Raw genomic sequence first — 15,643 nt, 5'->3', positions numbered from 1 at the left:
GTTTAATTTTCATTTAGCATTTCATTTCACTTTGCCCTTGATCATTAAATACTCTTAAACATGTCCTTGCTGTGCTTTCTGTCGGACGACATATTTTTGCAATATTATTTTTTTCTTCCTTGACTTGAATCTGTGAAAGAATACTGTATCTAGGGAAAGATACTGAAAACATAAACATGAATGAAGCCTCTCTAAAGATCTAACAGCCAATAATTTTGTCCAGTGTACTCTTTAATGGTACTATACTGAGAATCTTGCTGCTTTGAAAATAAATTGCTTTGTTGTGGTATTTTCATTCTTTGAAGCACTTATGATGTCAAAGATCCCATTTGCCTTCATAAAAGCTCACCAGGCATAGTTCTGAAAATGCCACACATGCTTCAGTCATACAGTGGTTCAGAACTGTCCACTGTGTATTGACATAGTATTGACACCGGCATAAATCTTCTCATGGTTTATTTTTCCAAATCAGATAGAGCTTCTCAGAAAGATAAGTAGAATTGGCTGTGCTATCCATCAATGCTTGGCTTGTTCCCCCAAGATAGATGTGCTGGGGAATGAGAGCAGTGCACACAGTGGGCCCAGGTGACACACATTGCAGCTTGCTTCAGGGAAACTTTTGAAGTCTGATCAATAGCTACTTAATTCCCACATAACCTTATTGATTTATAGAGATAAGGAATGGTATAAAATCTTTAGGAGGCTTGAGACACTTAAAAAGGTTATAATTAATCATCCTAAAAATATACAATATTATTTCAGCATAACAGAAGGAAAGGGGGCATCTGCTGTTTTTTTTACTTGTTGACTTAAACATTCAGACCTGAAGTGATCCTGTTGCATAAAATAATTTTACCATGTTTAGTTTAGATTGGTTATATTTGTTGATCCAAAAATCAGTGGGAGATTTCCGGAGTGTGCAGTGGTGTTGGGGCAGCTACTGTATAAATGTCTGTTTGTGAAGGCAAGTGGAAGAGCTGAAACTACCTATAGTGGCAAAAAGTGAAATTAATAGATTTTTGTCTTTCTTTATATGCCTTTACAGTATCTCCAACAACCCCTCAGGAATTGTGCAAGAGCCTGTGTAATCACTTCCTAATAAATTATATGTGTTTTTTACATTTTTACTTTGTTTAAGGTGTTTATTGTGTCCTCATGTGTACTTATTTGGATTCCTTTTCTGAATAGTAATTTGGCATTGTCTTTATCCAGCTTTTCTACAGTTTATAACCTGTAACTCCATGGCCAGTGATTTCTCAAGGTTAAACATGCTCCTCTTTATGGTTTCACATTATTTTTGGTATGATTTCACAGAGTTTTACTACACTTTCTACATTCCTCTTTTTTATTTCTATACTGCACCACTGTAAAGAATAAAGCAAAATAACTTTCATCCTTAACAGTAAAAATGCCATACAGTACATTAAATGCCAGAGAAGGCAGATGGCATCATATTTCATACCACAGTGATAAAAATATTATATTTATCATAAAGACTTAAAAGATTTAATATCCAGAGTTTCTCAGATTTATCATGTAACAAAATAATTGATATTATTTGAAGTATTTTATAGAGGAAAAAAATATTCTTATTCAGCACAAAACAAAGCAGCAAAGACACCAAACATGACAAAGAAGTTCATATTTACTGCTTTGCAGGTCATGCTGCTGCAAAAATTACAGGTGACCTCCAGAAAGAGTTCTTCAATGACATTTTTCAGTAACTAGTCTGTGTTGTACTTTTTGTACAGTGACATAATCACCTCATTATTTCCAAACCCGCCTTGCAAGTTTAATGAATATTCAAATAACATATATTTTTTTTAAATGTCAGCTCAATTATTGCATGTTGGAAAAGGCCCTTTCTGAATATTTCTACTTACTGAAGCTCTCTTATGAAACAACAGGGTTGCAGCTTGTGAATTTCTGAGTGAGAGTTAATCACCTTCATCAACGCTTTTCTTTTCGGCGATTAATACCAGATACTGTAGATCTATTGCGTGTTCTGTTTTAATCTTCTCCGTAGTATATCATATATCATTGTATATTCTTACAATAGGGCATTTCTTTGTACTGCCAGAGCACAAGGTGAAATTCCAAATTGATCAACATATTCAGCCATTGTTGTGATTCAAGCAGGATCTTGTGTGTAATATTAATAAGTGTTAAGGCAAAACATTTCTTATATAGTTAATACAGCCCTTTTGTTACGCATTCTGTCTAGAAGATCAAGGGCAATATGAATTTTAGTTACTAGCAAAGAGCATCACCCAATGCCCATTGTATCTTGAAGTTCAATCATTGATTTTCACATGGAGACTGAACACAGAAAGTGCCATTGTACTTCTCTTTTACTTGGTTTCTATTAGTGTGCATCTTAAGCTTGCAATACTTTTCACACATAACCTGGATAAAAATAGTGCTCGAATTTCTTGCTTCTCTAGACCCTCGGACCTCTGGGGGTTTAAAACTGGCTGTTTAAATCTTAAATCCAACATTGACACAAAACTCACACATTGGACTATGTGTACAGTACAGATGACAACTCCAGTATTAGGCTTGCCACAGTTAGATAATTAAAATCAGTTAGATAATTCATTTCTGCATTAATTGTTTCTGTCTGGTTTTTCTTAAAATAAAATAATTTCTGTAAATAACTGTGAGTTACAAAGTTATTACCAAAGCATATCACAATTTAAATAGTGGTTCATAGTTATATCAGAAATGTGTATGAAAAGGATAACTTCTTGATTTGTCAGCATCTTTGATTTCTTAAGATCTTGTGCTATTAATTCGTTCATTATTCATTATTTGATTTACTGAATTCCTTGACTTTTGTGAAGTGTCAGTATACAGTATGTAGCTCATAACAGTTTCCACCCCAAATTGTATCAACTACTTGTTTTTCATTAGTGTTTTCAAACATTTAATGGGCAGATTTGAGACTCATTTGTTCCTACCTTTTAAGATTTTATTGTATTTTCTGTAAAACAAAACTATTAAAACCATAAGATTTAAATTGTTTATTTCAAATTTAATCACATTTATTTTTACTCTCACACGACAGCCCAATTTGCATACGTCGTGTATAAGAAACATTCTATTTATTAATTATGTCATGAAAAGATCAATGAAGCCTAAACGTCACCATAATCAAATCTGTTGTTGGACCTGCCAGTCAGACACTGGAAGGATAAGAACTTTCCTTGAGGTGAAAGGAAAGGTTTTGCAATAATTCTTCATGCCAGTTCTTCTTCAAAAAGCTCTTGAATTAATTTACCTCAAGTCAGAGGTAGTTCTGCCTTCAGTTGACTAATTGAGAGTATATCACCCACAAGCAACAGATCACTTTATTCAAGCTAGAGTGCAATGACTAATTTAAGGATGAATTTAGCTTGGCCTACAATACAAAAACAGTGAGAAGAAAGCTGTATGAATTACACTCCGCATAGTTGCAAATGCTCTCATCAGTTTAACTTTTTAATGGCATCAAATGGTGGGAACTGTTACACTACTGTACATTAATCTTATTAAAAGGTAAGTGGAGATAATATAATTAAACCCCTTTGGTGGAAGATATTGACCAGGCACCAGACATGTGTTCTGAGGGAGGAATGGGGAAATTATAAATTGGATATTTAGCAAATTAAGTTTAAGGATATTAAGAATTGATCGGATCCTAGTAGGATTCTATTAAATTCTCATTTCACACAGTAGATTCATAATATTTGACAAAACCAAACTTTTTGTAAGGAAACTGATTGGTTGTTTCAAATACATTCATGGACTTCATGAACCTTAGGGAAATGATAAGTTATGAGACATAGGTGATATATTCAAATTTGCAAATGAAGAAACTCATTATGTACAGTGTCCCTAAATGAATTGGGACAGTGAATTATCATACAAAGAGTTTGTAAGCTCAATGTATCACAGACTTGCAGTTATTGCTTATAGCTTAAAGCTATTGGTTTTCAGCAAAATACAAAATACTGATTGTGTCCCAATACTTTTCATCAGTTGAAATCACTGGGCTGAATACAAATTTTGTTTTTTGTAATATAATCAAATGTATACATTGAATTATCTGAAAATAACATGTATATTATATGGTATATTATTACTCATGTCATTATCACAAATGGAGTATAAAACAAACAATAGAGAGGAAGATTACATTCTAATCACTTACTTCTGCTCTCCTATGTACTGTATATGCAGTATATAAAGCATCTTCTGGATTTCCCTTTGTGTATTACTTTTGAACCCTCCTGCCACCCCATCTACACCCTTGGAGCAGCTCCCTAGCTCATTCCTCGTGAAAGTGAGGGAGATCATCCTTACAGTCAGGTAAGCATTATCTTAGCTAGGAGAACCGTGCCAAACAACCTCTAATACATTTGCATATATTAAGATCTAACTGAATTGCTGAAACACTCATTGACAGACTGTAAAGCAAAAATGACTTGCTCTCTCAATACCTCTGGAGGGAACTGTATATACTTATTCCTAGTGTCATTAAGGAGGGTCAATTAATTTCTTTACATCTTGAAGTCAATAAGTTGAAAAAATGTTCAGGATGTTTAGAAATGAAACAATTGGCACATTTTGAATGGGCAACTTCAGTCGTTTGCATTATGTAGAAATATTTGTGTAGGCAGATGTATGACATTATACAAATAATTATTTGTAAGGGACATAACTTAGGCTAAGTTGAAAAAGTACAGAACTGCTCATTGAAGTTCTTGGGAAGCGAAAGACAAAGAACTGCTGGGTTATTAAAACATGTCTCTGGGCCATAACACAGTTGAAATTCTGTGCTTCTTATGCTTGGATTTTGCCTAAGCTACAGAAGTGCAATTTCATATTCCACTCATGCTTTTCCAAGTAACAACTGGCAAACTTCACAGGCATTTTACTTAGAGACTTTAACACAATCTTAAAGTTTCTATCAAGTTTAAAGCTTTTCTTATAGCTTGGTATGGTCCTTTGACTTGAAAATGTGTTGCCATAACATTTGAATCCCATCAAATGAAATGAGCCATTTTGCCATCAAAGCTTCTAATTCTGTGCTTGGAGCTGCTTTTTCATGCATTTGTTTTTATTCCTTAAGAAATCCAGGCCATAAACCCTCTGAAGGACATTTATATTAAACAAAGTGTACATTGAAATAAAACAAAAATACACTGAATAAGTATAGGCAGATGTTAACTTTGATTGGAAAAAGGAATTTGGAACTGAACCCATTGTAAAAGTCTTTAGACCTATAATTCAATTAAAGGCTATAAATGGTTATTATATGCTTCAAGCAAAATAAAGCATAAAATCTGTTTTTGTTAGATAAGAGATCTCTGGCATGAAGAAAATTAGCCTGTAAAATCCAAATTAAACCAACACTTTTTATTGGTCTTTCAATCAAAGTATGTGACTGCAGTAGAATCAGATGTGACATGCAGTCTATGCTGTAAAAAATGCATATAGAATGTATACTAAACCCTGTTATCTAGCACTGCAGAATAATTTGTAACAATAATATACCCAGTTTCTATCCATTTTCTTTCTCTGGGCACAGATTTAAAACAACATTTATTTGAGATTTTCTGGATATAAACTACAAACTGCCTTCAATATGTGTAGAGGCTCTTGACAGAATTACCTGAAATCTAGAAAATACTGGTTCACAGTGTCTTGGTTCCAATACTTTACAGGGGTGATTTTCTTCGTCAGCAGAGCATGCATTGCACAGCTGTGAGAAGTCATCTGTATATGCTTTTTACATTTCCCACAGGCAATGTCTACCCTCTATACAGAAGAGAACAGATTTTTCTGCTTAATGTAGCCACATTATGTTTAGATCACGAGCATGACCAGCAGGGCTGAGGTATGAACTCATGCAGTACATTAGTGGTTGTAGTAGGGTCAATAGATGCCGGTGCTCGTGTGTTAAACTGATGTACCATCTGGTGTCCATGCAATTTTCACCACAGATGGCAATGGTGATTGCACTCTTTCCTCTGACACCTGGACCTTCCTTGTTATGAGAAGAGTAAATCAATCAAAGCACAACAACCCATCAGCATCAGATAAAAACTTTGCATATCATTAGAGTTTCCTTGCCAAGTCTTCACTCATAGCTAAAATATTCATGGCACATCTTAACTACCTAAATTATTTGCAGGTTCAGTTGTGCCTCTTGGGAAACATGATGATGATATGACCATCTGTTTTGCGTATCCGGATTCCTCAGATTTGGTGAATAATAGTCAAATGAAAGGCAGTGCATGATAGAAATATAACCTGTTGATTTAATATCAACTATATGATTTATTATATACTGTACAGTTGCTGATTCTGTAGCTACTGCTGCCACATCAGTACTACATCAAGTTTCCTTTTTGTGTATTATTACTTCCCATAAACCTAACAGAATAGCTAAAGCAGAATCACAATTACAGCATTATTCATATCACATTAAGTATGAATATTTCTTGATACTACTACATATTATGACTAATACTAATGACAATGAAACCCCATCTGTGCAAATGGTCTGAATTTATTGGAATGTAAAGTCAGCAAGAGTTCGATCAATAACCAAATTACAATAAATAATTCAATGATTTCCAGGAAATTTCCTTCTTTAAGATAATCATCTATAAGATCTCAAAGCTTTTTATAAGATATTGCTTTTACTGCTGATAATGTTCTGCCCCAGGTTGTTTTGAGGGCACGCTTTGATCGATATTTTCTTCTTTTATCAGCTTACAATTTTCTTTCATTGCTGTTGCCAGAACTTGTTTGCAGGGTAGGGGTGTTATTCCCCAAACAGCTGACAGCATTTTCAAACCTGCATTTCTTCCCTTCTGAATCCAAACCCTTAAGAGTATTCCTAATGTAATAGAAAAATTGCATCGCTAACAACAGTAGACACAGAAGTGTAATTGCAGTCATAAACACAGATGACAGCTTTCTTACATATTCAGTCTCCACAGCTGAGTTACTGTCTGCATATTTGAATTGATTATCTTGACCCCATTGACTCCTTCTGAAGGAATGGATTTGCACTGAAATAGCATTTCCCCTTTATTTTTAATAACAAATAAATATGCATGCTAGTACATAATAGTATGCTGTTACTATGCAATATACAGTGATAATCATACAATGAACATTCTTCAGAATTGCTGTTAAACAAGTAATGAAGAAAATATTTATATAATAATGATCATTGCTCATTTTTTTATTCAATAGACATAATCCGACAGCATGGAAAATGTTGACATTTCATTCTGCTGATAAATAATGACGAATATGGATCTTGACATCAAGGAAACCTTTAAAGGTCTGAGCACAGACGTCAGATTTGATGATTTAAGTTCACTACAGATTGAAAGGAGAGAAACTCTCTGTGAAAAGTATCTATCTCAAAACAAAAAAAGTATAAAAAGAGAAAAAATAAAGAAGGGAAGGCTTTCTTCAAGAACAAACAATGAAGACTGCCCCCGATCTTTCTTAGTGTTACCGAGTTTATTATTTCTGGTGTACATGCTGTCACCAAAGCAGGAGAGAAATTCTTATGTCTGGATACTGTCCTGTTCTTAGCTCTTCTTAATCTTTAGATCTGTCTCTGGGTTTTGAAACTGGCTCCTGAAGTGAATGAGGTGTACCCTTTCCTTTCATCCTCCTTGATTGGTACATTCTATTCTCACTGAAGGCTTCCAGGGCCAGCTGATGATCTGTGGTGATCCCTACAGCCCTACAGAACTATTATCTATCCTCTCTGTCTCTCAGGACTAATCCTGTTTGCCAGTAGAAAGCATAAAGCAACAAAAAGAGAGTAAAAACAGAAAGTATCTACCCATAACTTTATTCTATCTACTGTACATTGCTGTCCATAAGTCTTCAGTATTTTGTACTGTTAAAACACAACATTTTTCTTTCCTCTGTCCTCTGTGATGATCTTTTACTGAAATTTTAACCATTTTTGTTCCAAGATAATGGTCAATCCAGAGAGATATTTATATTGTAGTACAAAATCAACTTTTTATCTTAATGTATGTGTAAAGAGGAAAAAAATATGTTAATGAGATGAAATAACTGACAATGAGTCAATTAGATGTGATTGCTAAAAGTGATGGATTAGCTACAATACCTCATATTAGCTGCTAGTGTAGAGGTTACCTTGAGGTTTTGTTATCTTGCTTTTGAAGGTTTCGGATCAGTGTGAATTCAAGATTTTTAAATGAAAAGCTTGATTTCTTCCTTACCACAAAAAGAAACAGTATATAATGTATACATAATAATATGTTATACTGTATGAAATAATAGAATCAACTCTGAGTAAAGATTTTGATTACATTGCTGATGTTCACATCATACTGTATATATACTGTAATGTCTGCTTGTGTCTGACATGTTCACAATAGTGTATATATATATATTATTCATAGTACTAATACAATATACAGTATAATATAGTAATGTACAGTATACTGTACAATGTAAACAAGAAGAGAAAAGCATTTTTAGGGTGAGGTGCTGTATATTACCAGCTCTGTTTATGCAACTTTCAGTCACATGGCATTACACTACAATATTTTTGGAAGGAATTGGATAAAGATCGATGAGAAATAAGTCATTTTTTAAATTACTTGGGACCAGCCATAAGGCTATAGATAAGACGGTTGTTTCTTTCTGTCTTATGGTTGGATTTTCTCTGCACCTTTGTTTTAGAATCAATGCATGATATAGAAAGATTAATGGAAGGACTCACAAAAGATATTATACGATTGGACTGTGATATCCCAGGGATGAGCATACATTTTGTTGTTTAAAACATACTGTATATTTGAGTGTCCAATAGAAATTATATCCAGATAATATTGTTGTGCAAGCATGCAGACAAAACGACTATGTTCCATCTACAGTACCTCTGCATTACTAATCCCAGTTTGTTATATTACACACCTCCCATAGGTGTTCTGACAAGATAATAGAGAAACTTAGGTAATTTGTTCTCAACTAGATTTGTTTGTCCCACAGGTTCCTGTAATTTACAAGAATTAGGGAGTGCTCAATATTCATGCTCAGCTAAAACCTGCACATTTGGAATGTCTGTTCTTTCAACTACTGTTTGAGTTATTTATACTGTAACTTTAGAAAAAACAGCAAAATGAATATATAACACAGTCATCAGTATGTAAACACATCTGGCACTTCAGAGAGCAAAAAAAATTTTTTTTGGCAATATCACAATAAAATAAACAGAATAGACTGCAGTTCTGCTTCTTCTCCAGAAGACCTTACATTAAAATAGAAGAAACTGGAGCATGGACAAATGCAGCATGCTACATGATGCAAAATTAGAATCCAGACCTGAAATGTATGCTGCATAACTGCTGATAACATGTTAAACTTAATTCACCAAAAGCCAAAAATAAATATATACCACACTACCTGTACGGATATTAATTTAAATAATTCCAAATAAATTATTTATATTTACAGTGTGTGTAATTCAGAAATGATAAAAACCCATAAAGTAAAAGAAAAACAGTATTCATGAGGAATAAGAACACCCAAGAATTACAGTATACCTTATGTGTCAAGTATATTGAGTGTTTAAATGTAGTGATGGAGGGCCAGCCACTTGGTCACAGGTCTGGGAGGCTAAAACCCACAAACGAAGCAGAAAAGGAAAGATGAGAGGAGCCCGAAGGCACCAGGACGGAAAGATCAGAATTGTTGTATTCTTTTGGATGGTAAAAACTAAGGCTGATGTCGTTTCATGATGTCAGAATGGGTTCTGGTTCTGATACACGTGTGGTGCCCCTCAAATGACCAGCAACTAAGTTACTAAACCAGGTATTCAGGAATGCCTTGATATGCTTATCCAAAATGAATGGCCACAGAATCTGGAATATACTGTATTTCAATTTTGTAAAGGTGAAAGAGGACCCAACTATGTGACCTCTTCGAGGAAAGTGGCACTGGAGATGATGAGATGATGTCTGTAAGATTTTTGTAAAGGCTAATATAGGTTTGTATTTTAAAATAATAATAACATGTAGGTGAACTGCTTTGTTTTGATTCTTTTGAGGCAAAATGTCATAGGATATTGATTTTAAGCAGAGGTGAATAAAGAGATTGAAAGATGAAGAAAAGGAAGCAAATTTGGAGCACAGTAGCAGTATCCTTTTATATAATATGTGGGCAAAAACTGTACATAGTATTTTAGATGAGGTCTTATCAATGCATTGTTTTAATATGATTTGCCTTGATTTCAATTATACACTTATCGGCATATCAGAACATTTTATTATCCTTTTTTGCTTCCCCACATTGAATGAGGACAAGGACAGGTCTATATAAAACACCTTAATCTATTTTCATACTGTATGTAACTTCTTCAAGATCATTATATCTCATTGCAGTATATTGTGCCATTGATTTCTATGGAGACTGGTGAAAGAAAATGCTTCAGAAAGTCCCTTCAACACATTTTTGTTGAATAAACTCCACCTCCCTGTTAGATGCAGAGAAACATTGGAATGAGTGATGTGTGGCACAGCACAGCATGGACTGCAAAGAGCACGTTGACCATAGGAGAGGAATTCATTCTCCAGACACTACAAAAAGTACTGTTTCTGCTATCTTCAAAAACACAAGAAACTAAAAGCCTTAGAAGAAAAAACTTTGAAAGACATTCCAAAAGTTTTTACTGAAAGATGCGAGAAATTTAACCCATGGAACGGCAAGAATTCTGATAGATATAGCACAGTCAGACATGAAAGAACCATTTATCATTTTTTGAGTCTTTTATCATAAATTGAAGTTCTATCTGAAAAAAGATTTTTGTTGGTCATATTAAATATGATAAAATTTGTAGCATATTTAACATACAAGTGATAGTACTGTACTTTTGGAAAGTTGACATAAGAGATCGATTAGTCAGTGGTCAGGGTGATCCATTGACAAACACTACCAATAACCTGTAATATGAACTACGTATGAATTATAATTGGATTCTTCATTTTGCCAGATGTCATATAGGCACTGCCTAATTTATTTCTTTTTGAGGACCTAGGGACAATTGATAAACTTTTTCATTTGAAAGAACCCAAGTTTGGTATTTTCTTCATCTACACTTCCTCGGATAGAAGGAGTGGCAACAGAGTTGTAACCAAATTTGTGTGGTCCTGTTCCCCTTAGTCACATACTCCCAGAATCTGTTTTGGTCAGTGAGCTTCTATGGCTGTCAGGGCCGATTGATTTTGTAGTCATTTGGACATTCAGTGGTTTCACACCAGTGACCTAGACTACGGCGAATTAAGAATGTAGTAATCCACTGTGTCACCGAGCTCCAATGCATAATTGAATTTTACTAAATCAATGTTTGCGTATACAATAGGCAGGAAAAACAGCGTATACTTGTGCTCAGAACCACAACACATTTTCAAAAGTATAGCACAAAAGAATGTGATTTATTGAGAAAGGGGAAAAAAAGCACATACTGTACTGCAGTGTCTCCATTACCAGATGTTTGTCATCACCCTTCTTAATGCATTAAAATATTGAATTTTTAAAAAAATTAAAATATTATTCAAAGTTAGAAGAAAATATTTAATGCAATGTGTTAAAGAAATTCAACTTGATAAAAAAAAATACAGAAATAATATTAAATTAAAAAAGCAGTTTTAATAAATATGGGACATGCAACTCCATCATACGCACGTTGTATGGTTTGTTAGTACAGTAGGGCACTTAGGATTTAAAGACCCATTTAAGTCTAAACCAAATTTTGATGAAGTATATTCAATCAATTTTGTGTATTCTCCCCAGATATTTTTTCCAGATAAAAAAATCATGGAACAAATTACCTAGATATGATATGAAGCTAAATACTGAGTACTTTCAAGAAACATCAGGCTGAGATCCTTGGATCAGGTTAGTTAATAACTACTGTACCAATGGTCTTGGTAGTTCTAATGTTCTTCTTATGTTATGTTACAGAACATTTTGGTAGTGTTTTATATTTACAGTATATTACTGTAACTGTTATTACAGTCATGCATTAGTTATTTATTACTAGCAGATAGGCACATATAACATCATAGGTAACGGCATAAAGTATTTGACAATACACATTAGCTTATCATGATTAAATGCCCTACATGTGTTCTATACAATAAACATCACTTACTTATAAAAAAGAATATAATACAACTGTGTAACTAACAAACCAATGTTCATTACTTGTTTTGTTGAAATGTGTACTGTACTGTATGTAAGACAGTTTCAGAATTTAGATTTTGTATACAGATGGCATATGGATTATTGTACAAGATAATATGAACTAAAAATTGTTTGCAGTCCCTCAGGATAAACAGCCAAGATGACAGTGTGGTCCAATAAATGATGTATAATTCTTTTTGTGGAGAAATGTTATACTGGTGTTTTGATGAATCTTCTGTTTTAAAGTAATTCATGGTCTAATAACTGTACTCAGTAAGAGTACATTAGAAATTTTCAATTCAATTCATTTCTGTGATCTGCTTTCATTTTGTCTTGTTTGTCTGTTACTCCTGCGATTTCATTCTGAGATTCACAAAATATTAAAGGGTAGTACTTTATTTCATGAATATATTTTCCAATTTAATTGACCTTCTGGAAAACCTATCTGCTGCTACAACCACTCTGAAAAGGAATTTACATTATCGGTTTCAGAGGTTCAAAAACATCATGCTTAAGATACATTATGGTTATATGTTTAAACTGCTGCACAGTTGAATGTTCATGACAGACCTGACATTTACTTAAATGGCAGCATGAAGTGTTGCCATTTTTGCTTTTGCCAATTTGTCAAAAATTACTCAAATAATTATGGAATAAAGATGTTTGTTAGAAACAGGATCATATTCTTTAGTGCTGATTCTTTTTCTACATAAATTAATTTCTGATTGAGACAAGCATTTGCTGTTTTATCTCTGATAAAAGTCGAATGCTTGGCCTATACATAAGATTTTAAAAGCACTGAGTGAGTGTTGTGCTATTTCCTCGCCTTCACAATTGTGTTCTGTTTGTAGCAGCACTTCAACTCTCCTTTGTTAGTTGTGTTACATAGTTATTTGTTTTCTTTTTTCCCTTTAACTTTTAGCTTTCTCAGACTACTTTAGTATTCTGTGTGTGCACTTCCTTAGGTTCCATAGTGTGATGTCCTAAAGGTTAATCACTTTTGAAAGGAGACAGCTATGCATTTGTTTTATTTATCCATGGACGGACAGGTCGCATATGTAGTGACACTCCTGTCAGATAAACAGCCCGAGACATAAACTTATACTTCAGTTTAATTCATTCACTGACAACAGGTACTGACAAGCAAGGCAAAGGAAGGTGTAATAAAAATGTCATTTCTGACATTTCATTAGACTGAGAAATATGCACATTGAAAATGGAGTAATAGAAATATTACTGCAGTAGTGGCATTCTGAACAGCTATATCAATTTTTATGCTGCACATGATATTACTAAAGCTGTGACTTCTAATAAAATCCTAATCAAACTGTCTTCAGAACTTACAGGAAAAAATACCTTGGAACGGTTCTAGTAGTTTACATGTACATTGTTAAAAAACAGGTGTAATTATCTCTTAATTATGTTTCATTTTTTTTATTTTCTGTAAGATTATTTCTTTATTTAATGTACTCCATCAAAACATTGGTAAGAATACAATGTTGCAGGAAGAGGATAAGAATATTGCTCATAATTATATAATGATTGGCACTGAACTGTAAAGCACCCTGTGGGAAAAGCATTGAGCAGACTTAAAAGACTCAGCTTTGCCAAAATCAAGGCATTGTGTATGTGCAAGTAAAAAGGCAAATAAATTAGATAACAGAATAGACAAAAATACAACAAAAGTTCTAGCTCGGCGCTGGTCTTATGTTCTTTTATTAATGAGGTTGACTGAATAATTTGCTTGGCAGAAACTTAAAATGCCCAAAAATTACATTAAACAAAATGAATGGAAAAATCATGCAAGTACAAAGAGGTAAAATAAATTAAATTGGTAAAATAACATTTGGGCTAGCACAAACTGGAAGATCAACAAGTGGTGCATAAGCAAAATAAAGCAGTAAGAACTGTAAGACTGTACATACAATGTGGATACACAGCAGTAATGTAAAAAGCCTTGCTGGAGTGTGTTCTACATTTAAGGTGAATAAATGCAATTATTAAGTTACATTTACAGTTTCAGAATTAAAAGCAGTGCAGTACAATGTTAGCATGTACTGTAGCTGAGAGCCAGATGATTAGAGATACTGTCTAGATGAGTCTTGAGCAGGCATCAAAGGTTGATTAAGAACTGAGCAGCTCTAATTTCTTTGGACAGTTCACTTCACAGCAGAGGAGGAGTGAGGGTGGAAATAGATGAGATCTGGAGGTGGATGGCATGTGAAAGTGAAACAGGAGGAGTTGAGACAGCAGGAGAGAGTAGAGGGAAAGAGTAGAGAACGTCAGGACCAGAGTGGTTGAGACAACTGTACAGTCGGTGAGAACAAGGGTTTTGATTTAGATGTGTGCTGGCGATAGGGATAGGAGAAGTGGAATAGCCTGAGAAAAGTGAAGCAGAGAAAAGACATAGAGAGCAAAAGGATTCTCTATGAGTTGTTGAGAGTGCATAGATTTGGCAGAAATGCAGGCCAAGACTACAAGTTTGAGAGAGTCTCACAGCCTGGACTATAGTTAGGTAACAAACTGTAGCTGTTATAAAATGGGATGCTTGGTTTGGTTCCTATTGAAGTTTCCTCATTTGTTTCCTCATTATTTGATCTTTTTTCTCTTCTCTATGAGGATATTATTTCATCTAAATTTCAATTGTGGAATAGTCATTTACCAAGCACATCACACCACTGCAATAGTGTGAGATGATCTTTTTCCAGATAAGATATGGTTGTCCTCAGTTTAGCTTTCTCAGGTTCTTAAGCAAGAACATCTTTAATTTAGACACTTGTTTAATAGCAATATGTTCATCAATTAGGAAGTGTTGCCTGAAACTGTTTTCTATAAAAGCTAAAGACAAACAGATTTGAGCCCATTATATTTATCTTTCATTAATATTTGCAATATTTATTTGTTTTCAATTGAGTGACATTTAGCTATGGAAAGTTTTTCTGTTTAATTAAGTAAGGCTTGCAGGTGATACTGCCTTTGAAGAATCTTCCTAATCACACCAGAAAATAAGGTGATCTTCATTACAGTGCAGTATTAATAAATAAACACTTTGAATAGGTTCTGCTTCAATCTGTCGTCACTTAGGCTATATATCTTACGTCTTACAAAGGAAAATGGATGCTAGCTGTCACAACAAAATTTACATAAAGCATATAATGAAAGATCATCAACTTAATGCAACTGATGAATCATTGGAGAGCAATAATCCTGCCACTCTTTCCCCTACTGCCAAAATGATCCCATGCCTATTCTGTAATCAAGTCACAAGAGGCTTGCTGAGGTTGGCATTACGATTTGCAATTGTAGCTATCCTTCAGTCCAGCTGTCATCTAAATTTCTGCCTGTAATTGCTACCATTTCTTTCTCCCCAGTTCTCACATGCCTGGAATAATCAACACTTCCCCACAAG

The sequence above is a fragment of the Lepisosteus oculatus genome, chromosome 21, assembly GCF_040954835.1.
Source record: "Lepisosteus oculatus isolate fLepOcu1 chromosome 21, fLepOcu1.hap2, whole genome shotgun sequence".
NCBI classification, from domain to species: Eukaryota; Metazoa; Chordata; class Actinopteri; order Semionotiformes; family Lepisosteidae; genus Lepisosteus; species Lepisosteus oculatus.
Note: the sequence above shows the minus strand (reverse complement) of the source record.